This window comes from Macaca fascicularis, chromosome 19 (genome assembly GCF_037993035.2).
Source record: "Macaca fascicularis isolate 582-1 chromosome 19, T2T-MFA8v1.1".
In the NCBI taxonomy this organism is placed as follows: Eukaryota; Metazoa; Chordata; class Mammalia; order Primates; family Cercopithecidae; genus Macaca; species Macaca fascicularis.
Window position 1 is genome coordinate 65,887,205 of NC_088393.1, and position 23,540 is coordinate 65,910,744.

General features: G+C 46.1%; 1 long non-coding RNA gene across 2 annotated transcripts; it reads left to right on the forward strand.

The window, feature by feature from the left end:
- Window positions 1-21: 21 nt before the first annotated feature.
- Window positions 22-18,361, forward strand: LOC141409164 (uncharacterized). 2 transcript variants are annotated; one of them, XR_012428062.1, is made up of 3 exons: window positions 22-784; window positions 15,703-15,957; window positions 17,304-18,361. It is a non-coding gene; the product is annotated as an uncharacterized lncRNA (long non-coding RNA). The 2 variants fall into 2 exon arrangements; XR_012428061.1 differs by lacking the exon at window positions 15,703-15,957.
- Window positions 18,362-23,540: the final 5,179 nt, after the last annotated feature.

Sequence of the window (23,540 nt, forward strand, 5' to 3'; positions counted from 1 at the left end):
CTTCCTTCCTCAGGTTGCGTTAGCCGCGACGATGGCGCCCTCTAGCGGCAGCAGGTAGGCAGTGGGGGTCCTGGGCGTGGCTGTGTGCCCGTGTTCTGGGAGGATACCTGGCGCCGACCTTGAAGGGACCTGAACGTGAGAGGGAAAAACGCCCGTGATGCCAAGGCTTGGGCAGCGGACAGCCAAAATCCTGAAACCCCGAGATGCTCCCTGTGATTCACTTTCCAGAGGCCCCTCAAGGCCCCGACGCTGGCCCGGAGGGCGGTCGCTGACTATCTTGAGACTGAAGCTCACTTTAGGATCCTGGGCGTTCCTGTCAGTTTTTTTATGAATACAGGGAAAACCAGTGGCTTACTGACAGTTTAGAAACTCCCTGAGGAGGGCCGGGCGCGGTGGCTCGCGCCTGTAATCCCAGCACTTTGGGAGGCCGAGGCGGGCGGATCGCCTGAGGTCAGGAGTTCAAGAGTAGCCTGGCCAACATGGTGAAACTACTAAAAATACAAAAAATAGTCTCTACCAAAAATACAAAAAATTAGCCGGGCGTGGTGGCGGGCACCTGTAGTCCCAGCTACTCAGGAAGGCTGAGACAAGAGAATCGCTTGAACTCGGGAGGCGGAGGTTGCGGTGAGCCGAAATCGTGCCATTGCGCTCCAGCCTGGGCAACAAGAGTGAAACTCAGTCGCGAAAGAAAGGGAGAAAGGGAGAAAGAGAGGGAGGAAGGAAGGAAGGAAGAAAAGAGAAAGAAAGAGTCTCTGAGGAGCAAGCAATTCCCTCAGCCAAAGAGGTAAGAACTGCAAAATAAATATTGCATTTACCTTACCCCAACATTATATTAAGAACATTTTCAAACAGGCAGAAAATTTGAAACAATTGTGTGGGCCCGGCCCAGTGGCTCACACCTGTGCTTTCTGCACTTTGGGAGGCTGGGAAGGGAGGGTCGCTTGAGCTCAGGAGTTCGAGAACAGTCTGGGCAACATAGTGAGACCTCATTTCTAAAAAAAAATTTTTTTTTAATTAACCGGGCTTTGTGGCACGCACCTGTAGTCCCAGCTACTCAGGAGACTGAGGCAGGAGAATCCCCTGAGCCCTGGGATGTTGAGGCATGATTGTACCACTGCACTCTAGCCTGGATGACAGAGTGAGACTCTGTCTCACAAGAAAAAAAAAAAAAGAATTGTATCCAGCCCCTGGGTTAGATAATTAATATTCAACAATATATGCTTGAGCCAAGTATCCATTATTGCATTTATTTCGATAGTAATTAAACAGGGGACTGAGTGACTATGGGCCAGCCGTGGAGGCTCATGCTTGTAATCCCACACTTTGAGAGGGTGAGGCAGGAGAATCACTGGAGCACAGGAGATCAATGCTGCAGTGAGCTGTGATTGCACTTCAGCCTGAGTGACAGAGTGAGACCCTGTCTCACAAGAGAAAACAAACAAACAAAAAAAGAGTGACTAATGGATTCAAGCCAATTAGCATCTGCTTATTAGCACATATGCTTTCTAGTTGCATAAACTGAGTCAAAAGATTTCATTTCTCTAAAACTTTGTCATTTAACCATCAGAGCAGAGTATAACATACATTGCTGTATGAGGACTGCATTAGCTAATACCTGTGTGCTCTGCATGGTAAACCTTCAATGCAAATCCGCTGTTTAATTACTGAAGCACATTTTGGAAGAACTGCTACAAGTACAATTCCTAGAAGCTAGAAAGAATGTCATAAACATTTAAAATAGTTTTAGTCATATACTATGAAATTTCCTTTCATACGTCTTCTACCATCAGTGTGAGAAGGTCACTGCCACCCACGTTCACCCAGCAGAGACTCATGTTCTCTAAGCTTTGCATGTCTCTATTGTTTTCTGGTTTTTTGTTTTGTTTTTTTGAGATGGAGTCTTGCTCTGTCACCCAGGCTGGAATGTAGTGGCACGATCTCGACTCACTGAAACCTTCACCTCCTGGGTTCAAGCGATTCTCCTGCCTCAGCCTCCTGAGTAGCTGGGACTACAGGCATGCACCACCACACCCAGCTATTTTTTGTATTTTTAGTGGATACAGAGTTTCGCCATATTGGCCAGGTTGGTCTCGAACTCCTGACCTCGTGATACACCTGCCTCAGCCTCCCAAAGCGCTAGGATTACAGGCGTGAGCCACCATGCCTGGCCTGTTTTCTGTTTTTGTGTAACATCTTACCACAAAATTAACAGCTTAAAAACCATATTTTTTTCTGCTCTTTTTTGGAAACAGAGTCTCGCTGTGTTGCCCAGGCTGGAGTGCAGTGGCACCATCTCGGTTCACTGCAAGCTCCACCTCCCGGGAAAAACCACATGTATTTATTATCTCACTGTTCTTGTGAGTCAAGAGTCTGGGCATAGCTTAACTGGGCCCTCCATTTAGGATCTCCAGAAGTAGCAATCTAGCTATCAGCTGGCTACATTCACATCTGTAGACTTGATTGTAGAAGAATCTACTTTCACGTTCATTCAGTTGGCTGAATCCATTTCTTTGCAGCTGTAGAGCTCACAGTAGGTTCCTTTTTTCAGGCCACCAGCAAGAGTCGGTAACTAAGCCTTCTCATTTATTTATTTAGACAGAACCTCACCATACTTTGTAATCCAGGCTGGACTGCAGTGGCGCAATCATACTTTACTACAGCCTCAACTTCCTGGGCTCAAGCATTCCTCCTGCCTCAGCATCTCAAATAGCTGGGATTACAGGCATACACACCACCATGCCTGGCTAATTTAAAAAAATTTTTTTGTTTAGCCGGGCATGGTAGTATGCACCTATAGTCCCAGTTACTTGGGAGGCTGAGGCAGGAGAATCACTTGAACCCAGGAGGTGGAGGTTGCAGTGAGCCGAGATTGCACCATTGCACTCCAGCCTGGGTGACGGAATGAGATTCTGTCTCAAAAAAAAAAAAAAAAGTGGAGACCAGTCCTCACTATGTTGCCCGGGCTGGTCTCAAACTTCTGGCCTTAAGTGATCCACTGGCCTCAGCCTACAAAGTATTGGGATTACAGGTGTGAGCCACTACCATCGGCCAAGCCCTGTTTCAAAGACTTTCAACTGTTTTGGAACATCTGCAAAATCCCTCAGCTTTGCCAGATAACCTAAACTAATCATAGTGTCACAATAGGAAGTGCCACAGGTACCACCATAGAATTTTTTCTGTCACAGTATACAACCCAGAAATTGAAATGTATTGTTCATTTAAATTGCATGGTTGGTTTGTTTGTTTGAGATGGAGGCTTGCTGTGTCGCCCAGGCTGGAGTGCAGTGGCACAATCTTGGCTCACTGCAACCTCCGCCTCCCAGGTTCAAGTGATTCTCCTGTCTCAGCCTCCCTAGTAGTTGGGATTACAGGTGCATGCCACCATGCCTGGCTAATTTTTTTTTTTTTAAGTAGAGACAGAGTTTCTCCATACTGGCCACGCTGGTCTCAAACTCCTGACCTCAGGTGATCTGTCTGCCTCAGCCTTGCAAAGTGCTGGAATTACAGGCTTGAGCCACCACGCCTGGCCTAACTTGCATGTTGTTGTTCTTCTTTTTTTTTTTTTTTTTTTGAGACGGCGTCTCGCTCTGTCGCCCAGGCTGGAGTGCAGTTGCCGGATCTCAGCTCACTGCAAGCTCCTCCTCCCGGGTTTACGCCATTCTCCTGCCTCAGCCTCCCGAGTAGCTGGGACTACAGGCACCCGCCACCTCGCCTGGCTAGTTTTATTGTATTTTTTAGTAGAGATGGGGCTTCACCGTGTTAGCCAGGGTGGTCTCAATCTCCTGACCTCGTGATCCGCCCGTCTCAGCCTCCCAAAGTGCTGGGATTACAGGCTTGAGCCACTGCGCCCGGCCTGCATGTTCTTAATAACCAGCAAATTTGCACATGTCCTGTAAGTCTGTTCATTAGCTACCCAATTGTTGAGGAGACTGGCCACTTCATATAGTTCACCCATGTCTGTGCTGGAGTCTGTCTCACAGCTGCGCATTAAGTTTTATGTAACAGCTCCCTGCTTCCTTTTCCTCTGATTTTTTTCTGTTTGGCTTCTCCAGGCGTCACAGTTAAGGATCAGTAGATACTGAGATGGAGTTGGAACTGCAAAAGGTTTATTGGGGGGCATACCTCACACCTCTATTCACACACATGAGCTAACATCCTGTTTGTTAAAGCTAGTCTCATGTGTTTTAGTCCCAAGGCAAGGAACAGGGAGAGGTTCTGTGTTAATTATCCACTGCTTTGTAAGAAATTACCCCAAAACATAGCAGCTTAGGCCGGGTGCGGTGGCTCAAGACCAGCCTGGCCAACATGATAAAACCCCATCTCTACTAAAACAAATTAGCAAAGCATGGTGGTGCTCTCCTGTAATTCCAGCTACTCGGGAGGCTGAGGCAGGAGAATCATTTGAACCCCGGAAGCAGAGGTTGCAGTGACCAAGACTGTGTCATTGCACTCCAGCCTGGGCAACAGAGTGAGACCCTGTCACAAAAACAAAACCAAAAACAGGGGCCGGGTGCGGTGGCTCACACCTGTAATCCCAGCACTTTGGGAGGCCGAGGTGGGCAGATCACGAGGTCAGGAGATTGAGACCATTCTGGCTAACACAGTGAAGCCCTGTCTCTACTAAAAATACAAAAAATTAGCCAGGCGTGGTGGCGGGCGCCTGTAGTTCCAGCTACTCGGGAGACTGAGGCAGGAGAATGGTGTGAACCCGGGAGGTGGAGCTTGCAGTGAGCCGAGATCATGCCACTGCACTCCAGCCTGGGCGACAGAGCGAGACTCCATCTCAAAAAAAAAAAAAAAAGACAAGACAAGAAAAGAGAGTGAGGAGTGACTAGTAGCAGATATTGATCTGTTTTCTCATCAGCCACCTGGAGAGACTGGGCTTATTCTTATTTGCTCAATCACTCCTGGCAAGACAGATTTGGAAACCAATCCACATGCTTTGGATCTGCTGAATCCCAGCATTTTCTCTCCAGCTCTTAAAATTATGGTTTTTAAATAGACTGAACAAGCCATAATTTATTTGTTCAATAAACAATTGTAGAAGTGTAAAAATTTATCTGATTTTTTTCCAGATTGTGAAACTATCATCAAAAGTAAAGAGATAACCAGGAAGGAAGACATTTATCTTAAAACCATATCCCAGGCCAGGCATGGTGGCTCATGCCTGTAATCCCAGCACTTTGGGAGGGTGAGGTGGGTGGATCACAAGGTCAGGAGTTTGAGACCAGCTTGGCCAACATGGTGAAACCCCGTCTCTACTAAAAAAAAAAAAAAATATATATATATATATACACACACACACACACACACACACACACACACACACACAAAACTTAGCTGGGCATGGTGGTGTGTGTCGTAATCCCAGCTACTTGGGAGGCTGAGGCAGGAGAATTGTTTGAACCCAGGAGGCAGAGGTTGCAGTGAGCCGAGATTGCGCCACTGCACTACAGCCTGGGTGACAGAGTGAGACTCCGTCTCAAAAACAAACAAAACCAAAAACAACAACAACAACAAAAATGCCATCCTGAAAATGGAAAGATTCACAAAGAATGAACTCATTTCTTCACATTTGGAAGAAACCAGGACTGTAAGGTCCACTTAGAGAAGCAGAAGGAAGACCAGGAGGGATGGGTGGAACAAATGATGCTTGAGCAACACTGATTCGGGAGGGAGGCTGAAATAATAAGAAATGTGCAGCTAATGTCAAGTAGAATTCAAGCCTTCTTCCACTAAACAATATTCTGTTTTGTTTTGTTTCATTTTGTTTTGTTTTGTTTTTGAGATGGAGTCTCACTCTGTCACCCAGGCTGGAGTGCAGTGGCGCAATCTTGGCTAACTGCAAGCTCCGCCTCCTGGGTTCACGCCATTCTCCTGCCTCAGCCTCCTGAGTAGCTGGGACTACAGGCGCCGCCACCAAGCCCGACTAATTTTTTGTAGTTTTAGTAGAGACAGGGTTTCACCATGTTAGCCAGGATGGTCTCCATCTCCTGACCTCGTGATCTGCCCGCCTCGGCCTCTCAAAGTGCTGGGATTACAGGCGTGAGCCACTGCACCCAGCTTTGTTGTTTTTTGAGACAGAGTCTCACTCTGTCACCCAAGCTGGAGTGCAGTGGCATGTTCTTGGCTCACTGCAACCTCCACCTCCTGGGTTCAAGCAATTCTCTGCCTCAGCCTCTCAAGTAGCTGGGATTACAGGCACCTGCCACCACGCCTGGCTAATTTTTGTATTTTTAGGAGAGATGGAAGTGTCACCATCTTGGCCAGGCTGGTCTTGAACTCCTGACCTCGTGATCCACCCTCCTTGGCCTCCCAAAGTGTTGGGATTACAGGTGTGAGCGACCGTGCCAAGCCCACTAATCAATATTCTTATCAGAAAACACCACTACATACATGATTCATTGTAAAACAAAGTTCAGATTTAATAAACCACAAATGCACAGGGAAAAAACCCTGAAAATCATGATTTTGGGAATGCTTTTGGTCAAAACACTCAACTTCTTAGACTTGCAAATAGTTCAGTGCAGAAAAGCCTTATATATGAAATATACGTAGTAAATTTTTTAAGTGTAGCACAAGCCTCAGTCAATGTAAGAGAATTCAGGTTAGAGAGAGTTCAGTTGAATGTCAGGAATGTGGGAAAGTCTATTCAGAGCTCCTCTCATCTTTGGTTTGAGAGCACTCACACAGGTGACAAGCCCTACAGATGTTCTGAATTGTGAGAAATCCCTGTTTATGGTAAATACTTTCTGATATCAGAGAAGTCATACTGGAGAGAGACCATATAAATGTAATATGTGTAGAGAAGTCTTTAAACAGAGCTCAACCCCAGTGGCGTATGAGTAAACTCTCTCAGTAAATAGACCTTACAAAGGTGTTGAGTGTTGGAGAGTCTTTATGGAGAAATATTTCTTTCAGTATGTTTCAGAACTTATACAGGAGAACGATACTATAAATGTAATCGCTGTAGCAAAGGCTGTAGACACAAATTATACCTTATTCAATATGAGACAATTTATACTTGTGGGAAATTATATATTTGCTGTGAATTTAGGAAATTCTTCTAAAGAAGTGAACAGTTTTACCCTATAGGTAAGAATCTATAGAGACACCTTATGAAGGTGATCATTCAGGGAAAGGTTTTACACTTTGCTCCTCCACTACTCAAAAATCACAGAAGACACACTGGAGAGCAAAGCGATGGATATAGTCATCATGGGAAAGGCTTCAGATGCAGCCTAGCCCTTATGATGTGACATCAGAGGACTCATACTGAGGAAAACCCCGTACATGTAATTTGCGTGAAGAGCATTTGGGAGTTTTTCTCATATTATTGAACATAAGAGGACTCATACTGGAGAACACTATGAATGTAGTCAGTGTTGGCAAGCTTTCAACCATGGCTTTTACCTTATTTGACACCAGGAAATTCATACAAATTAGAAAAACTCATTGAAAAAAAATCAATGTGGAAAAGCTATTGGTTGGAATTCCATTTTATTTGACATCAGGGATAAATTATAAAGGAGGCAAAAGCCACCATCTGTTTTTTAACTCTTTTTTTTTTTTTTTTTTTTTTTGAGACAGAGTCTCGCTCTGCCGCCCAGGCTGGAGTGCAGTGGCGTGATCTTGGCTCACTGCAAGCTCCGCCTCCCGGGTTCACGCCATTCTCCTGCCTCAGCCTCCCGAGTAGCTGGGACTACAGGCGCCCGCCACCTCGCCCGGCTAGTTTTTTTTTTTTTGTATTTTTTAGTAGAGACGGGGTTTCACTGTGTCAGCCAGGATGGTCTCGATCTCCTGACCTCGTGATCCGCCCGTCTCGGCCTCCCAAAGTGCTGGGATTACAGGCTTGAGCCACCGCACCCGGCCTTTTTAACTCTTAAGTACCTGAATGTAACCAGACTGCAAACTTGTGACTCCCTGCAGCCACAGATCAGCAGGGATAAGTTCTACTCTACATATGTCCCTAATTTGCCATAGAAACACCCATTTGATGGGGACTCAGGGTCTAGGCCTGATAAACAATGTCTGATAGAAATGTCTGTCATATACACGGCCGGGCTCAGTGGTTCACGCCTATAATCCCAGCATTTGGAAGGCCGAGGCGGGTGGACCACAAGGTCAGGAGATCAAGACCATCCTGGCTAACAAGGTGAAACCCCGTCTCTACTAAAAATACAAAAAAAAATTAGCCAGGTGCGGTGGCGGGCGCCTCTAGTCCCAGCTACTTGGGAGGCTGAGGCAGGAGAATGGTGTGAACTTGGGAGGCATAGCTTGCAGTGAGCCCAGATCACGCCACTGCACTCCAGCCTGGGGGACAGAGCGAGACTCCATTTCAAAAGAAAAAGAAAAAGAAAAAGAAAAAGAAATGTCTGCCATATGCCTGTAATCCCAGCTACTTAGGAGGCTAAGGCAGAATAGCTGAACCCAGGAGGTGGAGGTTGCAGTGAACCGAGATCACACCACTGCACTCCAGCCTGGGCGACAGAGCAAGACTCCATCTCAAAAAAAAAAAAAAAAAAAAAAGGTTGCCGTAGATAATCACGGCTGGGCACGGTGGCTCACACCTGTAATCCCAGCACTTTCGGAGGGCAAGGCAGGTGGATCACTTGAGCTCAGGAGTCCAAGACTAGCCTGTGCAACATGGAGAGACCCCATCTCTAATAAAAATACAAAAATTAGCTGTGCGTGGTGGTGCATTCCTGTAGTCCCAGCTACTTGGGAAGTGATGATTGCTTGAGGAGGTCAAGGCTACAGTGAGCTAAGATGGTACCACTGCACTCCAGCCTGGGTGACTAAATGAGACCCTGTCTAAAAAATGAAAAAAGAAGAGAAATGGTTGTCATAGGTAATCACATGTAAATGTTATCAATGGCAACAGCTTTTCTATTTTTCTACATCACATATGAATAGAAGAACCACCAACCTTGAAGAGTGGTGCAGAAATCATACACCTTTTAGCGTCATGGGTGTCATTATGTGTATGATTTTATGATAGTCCTAGATGAGGGCTAAAGGATATGCTATCAGTTTTTTTCCTGCATAATCCAAATATTATCACTCCAAACAAATCAGAGAGCTTTATACTAACTTGCCAATACTTTGCCAATGGCATTCTGCTACTTACTTAAATAGAGGCATCATAAAGAGTTGTATGTTGGCCGGGCACGGTGGCTCACACCTGTAATCCCAGCACTTTGGGAGACCGAGGCAGGAGGATCACCTGAGGTCAGGAGTTTGAGACAAACCTGGCCAACATGGTGAAACCCTGTCTCTACTAAAAATACAAAAATTAGGTGGGTGTGGTGGCACATGCCTGTAATCCTAGCTACTCTGGAGGCCGAGGCAGGAGAATCCGTTGATCCCGGGAGGCGAAGGTTGCAGTGAGCCGAGATTGTGCCATTGCACTCCAGCCTGGGTGACAAGAGCAAAACTCCGTCTAAAAAAAAAAGAAAAAGTTGTATGTATGTTCACATTTCTAAGGGCATGTCCAGTGTCTTGGCAGGGTTAAAAAGACATCGTAGCCTGGTGAAGTACCCATACTCCAAAACTAGTGCAAACTTCCCAACTTTCATTGAAAATCTCTTACAAAGGGCACAGGAGATAAGCAGCATTGGTTTCTCTTCTGAAACCCTGGACATCAGAAGATAAGTGAAGATTCCAGAAACAAGAAGACTCTGATTTCAGGATTTGATGCTCAGCAAATATATCATTCACATATATGAGGAGAGAGTAAGCACTACAGACCTGTTAGCATTCAAAATTTGTATTCTTTCTGGAAAAATTGCCCAAGAGAACATAATAGTAATTTCTCACAATGGAAGTATGAGCCATGTCCCCAAAAGACATCTAAAAGGACATTCGTAGAAGCATTAGTCATAAGCGGCCAAAACTGGATACAGCCCAGCAGTCCATCAATAATAAAATGGACAAACTGTGGTCCATCCATAGTGGAATTCTACTCAGCAATTTACCAAACATGAACTACTGATACATGCAGCAACTTAGATGACTCTCAAACACATTGTGCTGACTGGAAGAAGCCAGACACAGGAAACCATAGACTATATGATTCCATTGATAGGAAGTTTGAGGACAGAAACAAACTTAGGATGATAATCAGGATAGTAGTTAACTCTGGGAGATATTAACCAGGAAGTGGTACAGGGTTTTGGAAAGATATTTTCTGTTGACCTGTGTGATGGATTTTTATATATGGGTATTAAATATTTATATATTTAGACATACATAAAAAATCTCATCAAGCTGTGACAATTTGGACTTTATGCCTATATATATGTATATATATGTTTAAAGTTTATATAGTTTATGTATATAAAGTTTATATACAAACTTTAATTTAATTAATGTTTTGAGACACAGTCTCACTCTGTTGCCCAGGCTGGAGTGCAGTCGTGTGATCTCTGCTCACTCCAGCCTCTGCCTCCTGGGTTTAAGTGATTCTCCTGCCTCAACCACCTGAGGAGCTGGGATTACAGGCAAGTACCACCACACCTGGCTAGTTTTTGTATTTTTAGTGGACAGCGTTTCACCATGTTGGCCAGGCTGGTCTGGAACTCTTGACCTCAAGTGATCCTAATGCCTTGACCTCCCAAAGTGCTGGGATTACAGGTGTGAGTCGCCATGCCTGGACTAAACTTTAATTTTAAAAGTTTTAAAACAGCCGAGCGTGGTTACTCGTGCCTGTAATCTCAGCACTTTGGGAGGCTGAGATGGGCGGATCACGAGGTCAGGAGATCAAGACCATCCTGGCCAACACGGTGAAACCCCGACTCTACTAAAAAATACACAAATTAACCAGGCGAGACGGCCCATGCCTATAGTCCCAGCTACTCGGAGGCTGAGGCAGGAGAATCGCTTGAATCCAGGAGGTGGAGGTTGCAGTGAGCTGAGATCGTGCCACTGCACTCCAGCCTGGGAGACAGAGCGAGACTCTGTCTCAAAAATAAATAAATAGGCCGGACGCGGTGGCTCAAGCCTGTAATCCCAGCACTTTGGGAGGCCGAGACGGGTGGATCACGAGGTCAGGAGATCGAGACCATCCTGGCTAACACGGTGAAACCCCGTCTCTACTAAAAATACAAAAAAAAAACTAGCCGGGCGAGGTGGCAGGCGCCTGTAGTCCCAGCTACTCGGGAGGCTGAGGCAGGAGAATGGCGTGAACCCGGGAGGCGGAGCTTGCAGTGAGCTGAGATCCGGCCACTGCACTTCAGCCTGGGCGACAGAGCGAGACTCCGTCTCAAAAAAAAAAAAAAATAATAAAAAAATAAAAAAATAAATAAATAAATAACAGTTTTAAAACTATATGCAAGCTGGCCGGGTGCAGTGGCTCATGCCTGTAATCCCAGCACTTTGGGAGGCCGAGGTGGGTGGATCATGAGATCAAGAGCTGGAGACCATCCTGGCCAACATGGTGAAACCTTGTCTCTACTAAAAATACAAAAATGAGCTGGGCATGGTGGCGAGCGCCTGAAGTCCCAGGTACTTGGCAGGCTGAGGCAGGAGAATCACCTGAACCCAGGAGGCGGAGGTTGCAGTGAACCGATATTGCACCACTGCACTCCAGCCTGGTGACAGAGCGAGAGTCTGTCTGGAAAGAAAGAAAGAGAGAGAGAGAGAGAGAGACCTATATCAAGCTGATGGGATGATGGGATCCAAAGGACTTATGCTGCCATTTTAAACAGTCTCAAAAGAAAAGATAAAGCAAATGAATCTGCCGCTGCTGTGCTATGAGTCAGGATGCTTGCTGGGCTGGTAGCAACTAGCCCACCTCATCAGATAATTTTTATTCACATGCCTGGAGAGTTAGACAGCCAGAATAGCTTCAGGATCAGTATGATCCAGCAGTTCAACAATGTCTTCAAATACTTAGTTTCCTTCCACCTTTCCCATCAGCGGTCTGCAATATTGATTATTCTTAAATTGGCTCCCATTGACAGCAATATGGCTCAGCTGCTGCTTCTTTTTTCTTGGAATGAAGTTTCACTCTTGTTACCCAGGCTGGAGCGCAATGGCACGATCTCGGCTCACTGCAACCTCTGCCTCCCGGGTTCAAGTGATTCTCCTGTCTCAGCCTCCTGAGTAGCTGGGATTACAGGCACCCACCACCACGCCTGGCTAATTTTTGTCTATTTAGTGGAGACAGGGTTTCACCATGTTGACCAGACTGGTCTTGAACTTCTGACCTCAGGTGATCCACCCGGCTTGGCTGCCCAAAGTGCTGGGATTACAGGCGTAAGCCACTGCGCCCGGCCAATGTGGCTCGGCTTCTTTCAAGAGACTGGGCTTTGTTTTCTGTATTAGTTTCCTATCACCACTGTAACAAATCACTACAAACTCAGTGTCTTAAAACAAGAGATAAAATAAATATTAAAATAAGACAAATAGATTCTCTCATTTCTGAAGGCCAGAAGCATGAAATCCATACCTGGGCCAAAATCAAGCTATTGGACAGGTTGTACTTCTCTTGGAGGCTCCAGGAGATAATTCATTCCTTGCTTCTTCCAGCTTATGGTGGCTGCTGGCTTTTTCCTTTTTTTTTTTTTTTTCTGAGACAGAATCTTACTCTGTTGCCCAGGCTGGAGTGCAGCGGCGTGATCTTGGCTCACTGCAATCTCCACCTCCCAGGTTCAAGCAATTCTCCTGCCTCAGCCTCCCAAGTAGGGGGCATGACATGCACATGCCACCAAACCCAGGTAATTTTTGTATTTGTATTTTTAATTTTATTTTATTATTTATTTATTTTTTGAGACAGAGTCTTGCTCCATCACCCAGTCTGGAGTGCAGTAGCACAATCTCAGCTCACTGCAACCTCTGCCTCCTGGGTTCAAGCCATTCTCCTGCCTCAGCCTCCCCAGTGACTGGGGTTACAGGCGCACAACACCATGCCCAGCTAATTTTTAAATTTTTAGTAGAGACCGAGTTTCACCATATTGGCCAGGCTGGTCTCGAACTCCAGACCTCGTGATCCACCCGCCTTGGACTCCCAAAATGCTGGGATTACAAGTGTGAGGTACCACGCCTGGCCTATTTTTATTTTATTTTTATTTTTTTGAGAGGGAGTCTCACTCTGTTACCCAGGCTGGAGTGCAGTGGCATGATATCGGCTCACTGCAACCTCTGTCTCCCAGCTTCAAGCAATTCTCTGCCTCAGCCTCCCGAGTAGCTGGGATTACAGGCACCTGCCACCATGCCTGGCTAATTTTTGTGTTTTTAGTAGAGATGGGGTTTCACCATGTTGGCCAGACTGGTCTTGAACTCCTGACCTTGTGATTCACCCACCTCAGCCTCCCAAAGTGCTGGGATTACAGGCGTGGGCCACTGTGCCCAGCCAGCTTTTGTATTTTTAGTAGAGACGGGGTTTCATCATGTTGGCCAGGCTGGTCTCAGACTCCTGACTTCAGGTGATCCTCCTGCCTCAGCCACCCAAAGTGCTGGGATTACAAGCGTGAGTCACCACACCCGGCCTGCTGGCATGTTTTGACTTGTGGCTGCACAACTCTGGTGTCCGCCTCCACAGTCCCATCACCTTCTCCTTTTCTGCGTATGTGCGGTCTCATCTGTCTCTGCCTCCCTCTTGTAAAGATACATGTGATTACATGCACAATCCAGGATCATCTCCCCTCTCAAGATCTTTAAATACATATGCAGCCCCTGTCCCTATATAAGGCAACATTCATAGGTTCCCAGAATTCGGGCCTGACATCTTTGGGGGCCATTTTTCAGCCTAACACACTCTCCTAACTTTTAATCAAAGTCCTGGGCTTCACTCTCCGTTCATGTTCATTGCTTTGACACTTGTCATGGACAGGAGGGTGCCTTGCACTGACTGGCTTGGACCAGTGCTTCGATGCCCGTGGATTAATCACTGCAGCAACGGAGACAGAATGAGGTCAGTGGGCCATCCCCTGGAGCTGAGATTGATGGGCAACTTCACCCATAGCTGCCCAAAAGGGTATCTGGGGTGTTCTGAGGATGCTCTGGGGTGTATTTGAGGAAAGGGATGAGTGGAAAGGTCTCATAAATGAATCTTTTTTTTTTTTCTTTTTTTGAGATGGCATTTCACTCTTGTTGCCCAGGCTAAAGTGCAGTGGCACGATCTCAGCTCACCACAACCTCAGTTTCCTGGGTTCAAGTGATTCTCCTGCTCAGCCTCCCGAGGAGCTGGGATTACAGGCATGTGCCACCACGCCCGGCTAATTTTGTATTTTTAGTAGAGACAGGGTTTCTCCATGTTGGTCAGGCTGATCTCAAACTCCCGACCTCAGGTGATTCACCTGCCTTGGCCTCCCAAAGTGCTGGGATTACAGACGTGAGCCACCGCACAGCCTCACATGAAGACTTTTCTCTCAATTTCTCAGTCTCTTTCTGTCTCTGTCTGTCTCTGTCTCTTCTCTCTCTCTCATGTTTTGAAATTCTAGATTCCCTCCTATACCCAAGGGAGAGCTTACACTTCTCCCTTACCTCAGTGGAATGCCATCTTTCCCTTCCAGCACCCCATTCAATCCTACACCAGGGTCCCCATGTCCTGGTAGCTAGCTGCTCCCTGGATATTGGGACTTCACTCAGTTCCAGATTTTTTGTTTTGTTTTGTTTTGTTTTTTGTTTTTTAGACAGGGTCTCACTCTGTTGCCCAGGCTGGAGTGCAGTGGCCTGATCATAACTCACTGCAGCCTTAATCTCCCGGGTTCGAGAAATCCTCCCACCTAAGCCTCCTGAGTAGCTGGGATTACAGGCACATGTCACCATGCCCAGCTAATTTTTTAATTTTTTTGGTAGAGATGGAGTCTCACTATGTTGCCCAGGCTGGTCTTTAACTCCTGGTCTCACGTGATCCTCCTGCCTCAGCCTCCTAAAGTGCTGGGATTGCAGGCATGAGCTGTCGACCCTCAGTTCCAGATCTTTGCTGGCAGCAAGTCCAGAAACTTCCGCGCAGATCTGGTTTGTGGCCTTATAACTTAATGTGAGGAGAGGTCTCTGGGGTAGATGGGCTCCACCCAAGCTGACTTTTGTGCCAGCTACTGTGGCTGTGCCACCCACCTTCATTGCAGCACAGTCCGGCGCCTTCTATGGATGACAAAAAAACCAGCTACACTCTTTTCCAGCTTTTCTCACAGCCAGGACATGGATGCATGTGTTAATCCTGGCTAACAGGGTCAGAGCAAGTCAACAACAGAGAAGTCTTCTGAAAATTTTGTATTACTTCTTTTTTTTTTTTTTTTTTTTTTTTTTTTTTTTTTTTTGAGACGTTGTCTTGCTCTGTTGCCCAGGCTGGAGTGCAGTGGTGTGATCTTGGCTCACTGAAACCTCCACCTCCCGGTTCAAGCGATTCTCCTGCCTCAGCCTCCCGAGTAGCTGGGACTACAGGCGCCCGCCACCACGCCCGGCTAATTTTTTGTATTTTTAGTAGAGACGGGGTTTCACCGTGTTGACCGGGCTGGTCTTGAATGCCTGACCTTGTGATCCACCTGTCTCAGCCTCCCAAAGTGCTGGGATTACAGGCATGAGCTGCTGCGCGCAGCCAAAATGTTGTATTACTTCTTTGTGGTAGGGAGAGTAATGCCCCCTTTCCTTCAGAGATGTCCACATTCCAAACCCTGGAACCTATATATATGTTACCTTCACATGGCAAAGGGGACATTGAAGATGCCACTAAGGATCTGTTTTTGTTTGTTTTAGGGACAGGGTCTCTGTCATCCAGGCTGGAGTGCAGTGGTGTGATCATGGCTCACTGTAGCCTGGAACTCCTGGGCTCAAGCGATATTCCTGCCTCAGCTTCCTGAGTAGCTGGGTCCACAGGTGCATGCCACCACACCCAGCTACTTTTGTTGTTGTTGTTAAGACAGGGGTCTTGCTCTGTTGCCCAGACCGGTCTCGAACTCCTTGGCCCAAGCGATCTTCCTGCCTCAGCCTCCCAAATTGTTGGGATTACAGGTATGAGCCACCATGCCTGGCCAGATTCTTGAGATGGGTAGATTATTCTGGATTACTTGGGGTGGGCCCTATTTAATCAAATGTCTTTGTATAACTTGAAGCAGGAATCAGAGTAGATGATGTGATAATGGAATGAGAGATTTGAAGAAGCTACACTGCTGCCTTTAAAAATGCAGGAAGGGGCCATAAGCCAAGGAGTGCAGGTAGTCTCTAGAAGCTGGAAAAAGCCAATAAATGGATTCTCTCCTAGACCCCCCAGAAGGACCACAGTCCTGCTGACATTTTAGCCTAGTAAGACCCATTTTGGACTTCTGACTTCCAGAGCTGTGAGCCAACAAATTTGTTGTTGTTTTAAGACACAAAGTTTTGGTAATTTGTTACAGTGGCAATAGAAAACAAATACACTTCCTGATGCCACCTTCTTTAGCCAAATGTTGCATGGCTACATGCTAGACTTGGAACTGCAATCACCATCTTAAGACTGCAAAGATGTGTGCCTCCGAAAAAACCAAGGCCATACACTGGGGAGGGCTGAGTTAAAGGATGGACAGTGCCTGGCTACAGCTCATACTTGAGCCCAGGAGTCAGCCCTAGAAGCCCTTACATCTGGATTTAATTACATTTTTTGTTTTGTGACTTTTATTTTTGTTTGTGCTGAGACAGGGTCTCTTGCTCTGTTGCCCAGGCAGGAGTGCAGTGGTGCGATTACAGCCTCGACTTCCTAGGCTCAGGCGAGCCTCCCACCTCAGCCTCCTGAGTACCTGAGATTACAGGTATACACCACCATGCGCAACTCGTGTTTTTGTTTGTTTTCGTAGAGATGGAATCTCACACAAACAACTGGGCAAGTATGTTGCTCAGGCTGGTCTTGAACTCCTGGGCTCAAGCGATCCTCCCATCTTGGGCTCATAGCGTTGGGCTTACAGGCATGAGCCACTGCGCCCAGCCTGGACTTAATGAAAAAAAAAAACAAACTTTTTTTTTTGAGTCAGAGTCTTGCTTTGTCATCCAGGCTGCAGTGCAGTGGTATGATCTCAGCTCACTACAACCTCTGCCTCCTGGGTTCAATTAATTCTTATGCCTCAGCCTCCCAAGAAGCTGGGATTACAGGCATACATCACCCCACCTGGCTAATTTTTGTATTTTTAGTAGAGACAGGTTTTTGCCATATCAGCCAGGCTGGTCTCAAACTCTTGACCTCAAGCAGTCCACCCACCTCAGCCTCTAGGATTACAGATGTGAGCCACTGTGTCCAGTCAGTGAAATTGAAGATAATGAATGGTGGTGTAGTGTCACTTCTGCCAAAACTACACCTTACATGATAACCCTTTCTTGCTCTCCACCAGCTTCTGCTCTCAATTCTCGTTTGGTCTTGCTGAGCCACGGTTTGGGGTCTCCTAGAAGCAGCCATCACAGGTAACCAGTTCTGCCGGCTCAGGATGGCCCCTGCTGCCCTGACTCAGAGACACTTCCTGTAAGGCAGACATCTCATGCAGAGCAGAGGCCACTACAGTCAGAAGGAAGGGCCTGGTAGCCTCAGAGGCACAGCCAAGGGGCTGCAACAATGGAAAGAAGATATTCCACAGGTCCAAGGATGTGACATGGAAGCACTCTCTGGGATGTGGTGGACTCAAAGAGATCCATGCAGATGTGGGTGCTGTCTCTCTTTCTCTGTTCTTCATAGAGTGTGGCATGGGTCCTCTCTGCGTGAAAATAGGTGCCCAGAATCACACACTTCCATTCAAAATAAATTGTGTCAACCTGCTGAACCACAAAATGATTCCCTCGCCATGGCCCCTAAAGAGCTCTGTAATAAGAACTGTATGCTATTGATGGATCTGAAGTCCAAATTTTGGCAAAAGCAAAGAACACGCCTGAACCAGTCATTTCTGCAGGTGTTTCTCTTTAAGATGAGTTTGAAGCCAATTGGTTATGTGAAGAATAGCAATCAGTTCTTTCTCTCACACTGGAGGAGGGAGAAGCAGAAACGAAAGTTCAAGGGTCAAGCCTCCCAAAAGGCTCTGTTGTAATCCTATGCGCTCTTTCATCGTATCTAGTGATGAATTTGGGTAACTGACACTTTACTCTTTGGCCATCCATCCTCGAACTTGATAAGCATTTTCATTTATGTAAGTTTACTTGTAATTCTTCCAAAACTTATCTTCACATTTCCCAGCAAACTAATTTCAGACATTTTATGTTTTTATGATTCTATTGTGAAAGGAACCTCCATTTCAATATACCCATTGCAGGTATAGATTTTGTGCATTGCTTTATGGTGTTGATTTGTCCATCTTTTTTATTCTGCCTGGCTTATTGTAATCTTGATTTTTTAATTTTTCAATTGGGTTTTTAAAGTATGTTAATGTTAATAAATGCATTTTTAGGTTTCCTTTCCCAATTATTACAGCACTTAGGTCTATTTCATATCAAATTGATTTATTTATTAAGACAAGGTCAAGCTCTGTCACCCAGGCTGGAGTGCAGTGGCATAATCAGGGCTCACTGCAGCTTCAACTTCCTTAGCTCAAGATCCTCCTACTTCAGCCTCCTGTGTAGCTAAGACTATAGGAGTGTGCCAACACACCCAGCTAAGTTTTTTGCTTTTTTAATACAGACGACGTTTTGCTATGTTGCTCAGGTTGGTCTTGAACTTCTGAGCTCAGGTGATCCTCCTGCTTTGGCATCCCAAAGTGCTGGGATTGTAAGTATGAGCCTGGTCTCATACTTTATTTGTAGTAACAAGAATATCTGGAAAATGTTCAATACTGCTGAGAGCAGATTTCTTTCATTTTCGATGTGTGTATCCTCCATGGTTGTTGAACAGAGGAGTAAATAAGAAAAAGACTCAAGAAAGATGGGAGTCAGTTCTCATCAGAGAAAAAAAGGTCTATTCCCAAGGCAGAGAAATATTGAGATGGGTTGTGTTCAGGACTAGCAGGAGGTGTGTGGCTGGCTTGTTCCTTGTCTACATCCTACTGGCCTAAAGAAAAGATGCCCCACACTAAGGACAGCAAGAGGGAAAGAGTGAGCCTCCTCCTCTGTGACTTCATTGGGCAGCTTAACTAGCACCAGGAAAGACCTATACTTGCAGATTTTCTTTGTGAGAAAACGGTGTTGGTTATTTGGGTTTTTATTTATTTCCAACCAAACATGCCTTAACAGATACAGGGTGCAAAGGTGTGTACTAGATTATTCCAAACCTGCCTCACTGGTTTGTCCGGCATTCTGTGGACTTCCTGCATTCCTCTTCGAGGCAGGTCATTTTCTGGAGGTTGTTTGTGATCAGCCTCTGCTCAGAGCCCAAAGTCTTAGCCTTTCCCCCATGTGCTATGTCCAGTGTGGATCATCCTGATGGTGAGCTTACTTTTGATGTTGGGGAAAACAGGCAAAGAATGAATGAGCGGCGGTAACCAAAGAGCCTCTCTTCTGGGAACAAAGCTATGATACTAATAATTTATAGTTCAAATGCACATTAATTTTTACAATACGTTCCCAAGCTCTCAGAAGTTCACAGAGGTGTCCTCAAAGCTCACACTTCAAAGACAGAAAGACACATCTTTCTTCTTTTTAAAAACAATTTTAAAATGTGTCCCCCTTTACATGGAACGATTTGAGATGCTGTGTGTGATGAAAGAGAGACAGAGAATGATGAGTGGAAATCAAATCCTGGGTCCAGGATTCAGTTGCACAGCTGGTTTAGGACTCAGTTGAACACCACCAGCTGCCATAATGGTCCAGCTGTCATAATCGTTTGGGCCAACTTATAGCTTTACATATTTTATTCTTAGTCATATGTTGCTTAATTTGAACCAATAGAAGACCATTGATTTAAAAAAGCATATGGGGCTGGGGCAGTGGCTCATTCCTGTAATGCTAGCACTTTGGGAGGCCGAAATGGGCAGATCACCTGAGGTCAGAAGTTCGAAACCAGCCTGACCAACATGGTGAAACCCCGTCTCTACTAAAAATACAAAAATTAGCTGGACGTCATGGCATCTGCCTGTAATCCCAGCTATTACGGAGAATGACGCAGGAGAATCACTAGAACCTGGGAGGCGGAGGTGGAGGTTGCAGTGCCATTGCACTCCAGCCTCGGCAACAAGAGCGAAACTCCATCTCAAAAAAAAAAAGCATATAGAAGAATATTAATATATTTAAATAACTCAGTATCTCAATAAACCTATGTCTGACTATGTGGAATATATATATATTTATTTGAGATGGAGCCCCCTGTAGTAGAGACAGGGTTTCACCATGTTGGCCAGGTCGGTCTCGAACTCCTGACCTCAGGTGATCCACCCACCTCAGCCTCCCAAAGTGATGGGATTACAGGTGTGAGCCACCGCACCTGGCCCTATGTGGACTATATTAAGAGAGAAAAAGTAAAAATTAAACTTTGCAATTGAATGAAATAACTACTATTTCTAAAACACGCATTTTCACTTATGATCCATAATGCCTTCTGTGCAATTCAAAATTCCAGATATTTTCTAACAGAAAATGTCTCCCTGTTATGAGTCTGCAAAATTTATATGAACAAGGCTATTTATATTTTGTCTCTCTGCTACCTAGTGTAAATATTCTCGTATTTTGCTACAGATATACTCATGTGTTTGATGGTCAGATGCTACCCCAAACCTCTTAGGGATTTATATACTGTATGGTGTAAATACATTACCATCCTACTAAAATCCAAATGATTGTGAATTACAAAATACATCTGGCCCAGAAGGTTTTGAACAAGCAATCAAGGCACTGTCTAAATCCAACAATGATGAATAACATTTTTTCAACATTTTACATGTTTAATAGTTAACGTTTCTTCAGAAGTCTTTTTTTTTTTTTTTACAAATTACAAGAAACAGCATATTTAATTTGCTAAACAGGAAAAGAGTATGCAATTATTAAAAGTTGAATTAAAATGGCTCTCATAAATCAATCTTCAATAATATACTTATTTAAAACCGTCTTTATGTTGGGTGTGGTGGCTCATGCCTGTAATCCCAGTACTTTGGGGGGCCGAGATAGGCGTATCACCTGAGGTCAAGAGTTTGAGACCAGCCTGGCCAACATGGCAAATCCCCATCTCTACTAAAAATACAAAAATTAGCCAGGCATGGTGGCACGCCCTGTAATCCCAGCTACTCAGGAGGCTGAGGCAGGGAGAATCGCTTGAACGCGGAAGGCAGAGGTTGCAGTTGAGCCAAAATCGCGCCACTGCTCTCCAGCCTGAGTGAAAGAGCGAGACTCCGTCTCAAAACAAACAAAACATCTTTGGCCAGTCATGGTGGCTCACACCTGCAATCCCAGCACTTTGGGAGGCCGAGGCAGGAGCATTGCTTGAGCCCAGGAATTCAAGACCAGCCCTGGCAACACACTGAGATCTCATCTCTACACAAATATTTGTTAAAAATTAGCCAGGTGTGGTGATGCACACCAGTAGTCAGTCCTAGCTACTTGGAAAGCTGATATGGGAAGAACACTTGAGCCCAGGAGGTTGGGCCAGCAGTAAGCCATGACTGCTTTCCAGCCTGGGTGACAGAACAAGACCCTGTATCAAAAACAAATTCTTTTAATCAAAAATCAGGTTTTATCCTATACCACATAAATAGAAAGAAATCATTAGAATAATTTCCACCAGCCTGGGCAACATGGTGAGGTTTCTGTCTCTACAGAAAAATACAAAAGAGGCCGGGCGGGGTGGCTCATGCCTATAATCTTGGCACTTTGGGAGGCTGAGGCGGGCGGACTGCCTGAGGTCAGGAGTTCGAGACCAGGCTGGCTAACACGGTGAAACCCTGTCTCTACTAAAAATACAAAAATTAGCCAGGCATAGTGGTGCACGCCTGTGGTCCAAGCTACTTGGGCAGCTGAGGCAGGATAATCACTTGAACCCAGGAGGCGGAGGTTGCAGTGAGCCGAGATTGTGCCACCTCACTCCAGCCTGGGCGACAGAGCAAGACTCTGTCTCCAAAAAAAAAAAAAAAAAAAAGGTCAGCCAGGTATGGTGGCGTGCACCTGTCCTGTAGTCCCAGCTATTTGAGAGACTAAGGTGGGAGGATCACTTGGGCTCAGGAGGCGGAGGCTGCAGTGAGTTGTGATCGCACCAATGCATTCCAGCCGGGGTGACAGAGCAAGACCCTGTCTCAAGAAAAAAAAAAAAAGAATTTCTAAGGGGGTTTGCTTCCTTGCGATTAAGGGCCTCCATCAAACTTGAATATGAAGGGTTAGACGTATCCCTATTCAAATCCGGAACAAAACAAGACTGACTATTAGTAAACATGACTACTTGACATAGCTCTGTCATACTAGCTAGGACTATACAATGTTACTTTTTTAAAGTTGAAGTATGGAAAAGGAAGATATCAAATTACTTATTAATTGGGGATAGTGTTATATCTATAATAGACAAGAAAAATCCAAGGAAATGTTATTAGACTGTAAGATATCTGCAGTCTCTGAGTAAATACTCCTATGCCAAAATCAACACACTAACAGCAACAACAATTAAACAACGTGTAGCCTGAGGTTGGATCCTCCACAGTAACCAAAAAAACTAACAACCCGTGGAACAAGTTTAGCAGGCAATGTACAGGACCACCAGAGGGAGGCAGAGGACTGCTGAGACCTGCCAGGAACTATTAAGAAAGAGTGCACAGTGCCCTGAGCACCGAGAGAGATCATCAAGGCCCTCAGATCCCAAGAAGACAAGACCATACCAGGACCTGGGACCTAAGGAAGATACGAAAACACCAGATGTCGGTCCTTGAGGAAGCCAAGAGAATACCTCCTTGTCCTGAGCTTCCAAGGAAGATGAGAGCACCCTGGGCCCAACGATGGGTGGCACACACCAGGTCCTGGACAGTTAGAGACTTCAGTTTCCTCTCCCTAGACATAAGAACCTCAGCTTCCAGGAGCAAACTGGACCACAGGGGGACACTGGGCAGAGAATACTGCTCCTCCTCCCCAATGCCTGGGGTGCAGTTAGCCCTAATCATCTCTCCAGAACTAGGGTGGACGTTTGGCCTCATTCCCATCACACTTACGGTCCACCTAGTCTTCCCTCCTTCCCCTTGCACACCCCTGACCTTCCTACTCCCTTCCTCTAATCCCCAGAACTAGGGTGGACATTTGGCCACGTTCCCATCACACTTCCGGTCCTCCGAGTTTCCCTCCCCTCCCTGACCTTGAGTGGACACGTGGCCCTGTCCACCCTCACTTCTAGGCAGGACCCATCTCCCAGAAACATAGGTGCCGTCAGTCCCAACTCCTGCACACTTCCTGCTCTCCCAGTCCTCGCCTTCTTTCTCGCCTTTGAAACTGGTGGAACTACAGTACCTCCCCACTCCCCCCCGCGACTTCCGTCCTCCAGTCGCGCCCCCTTCCCTAAAAATTGCGTGGACCCTAGCCCCGCCTCCTTCTCCCCGCCCTCCCTGTCCCCGCCCCTCCACCGAGATGGACGGCCAGTTAGGCCCGCCCCCTGCACTTCCGGCCCTACCCGCCCTTCCTCTTCCCAAGGGACGTCATAATTAATCCCGCCCCCACCGCCACCAACTAAGCATCACCTACTCCGCACTTCC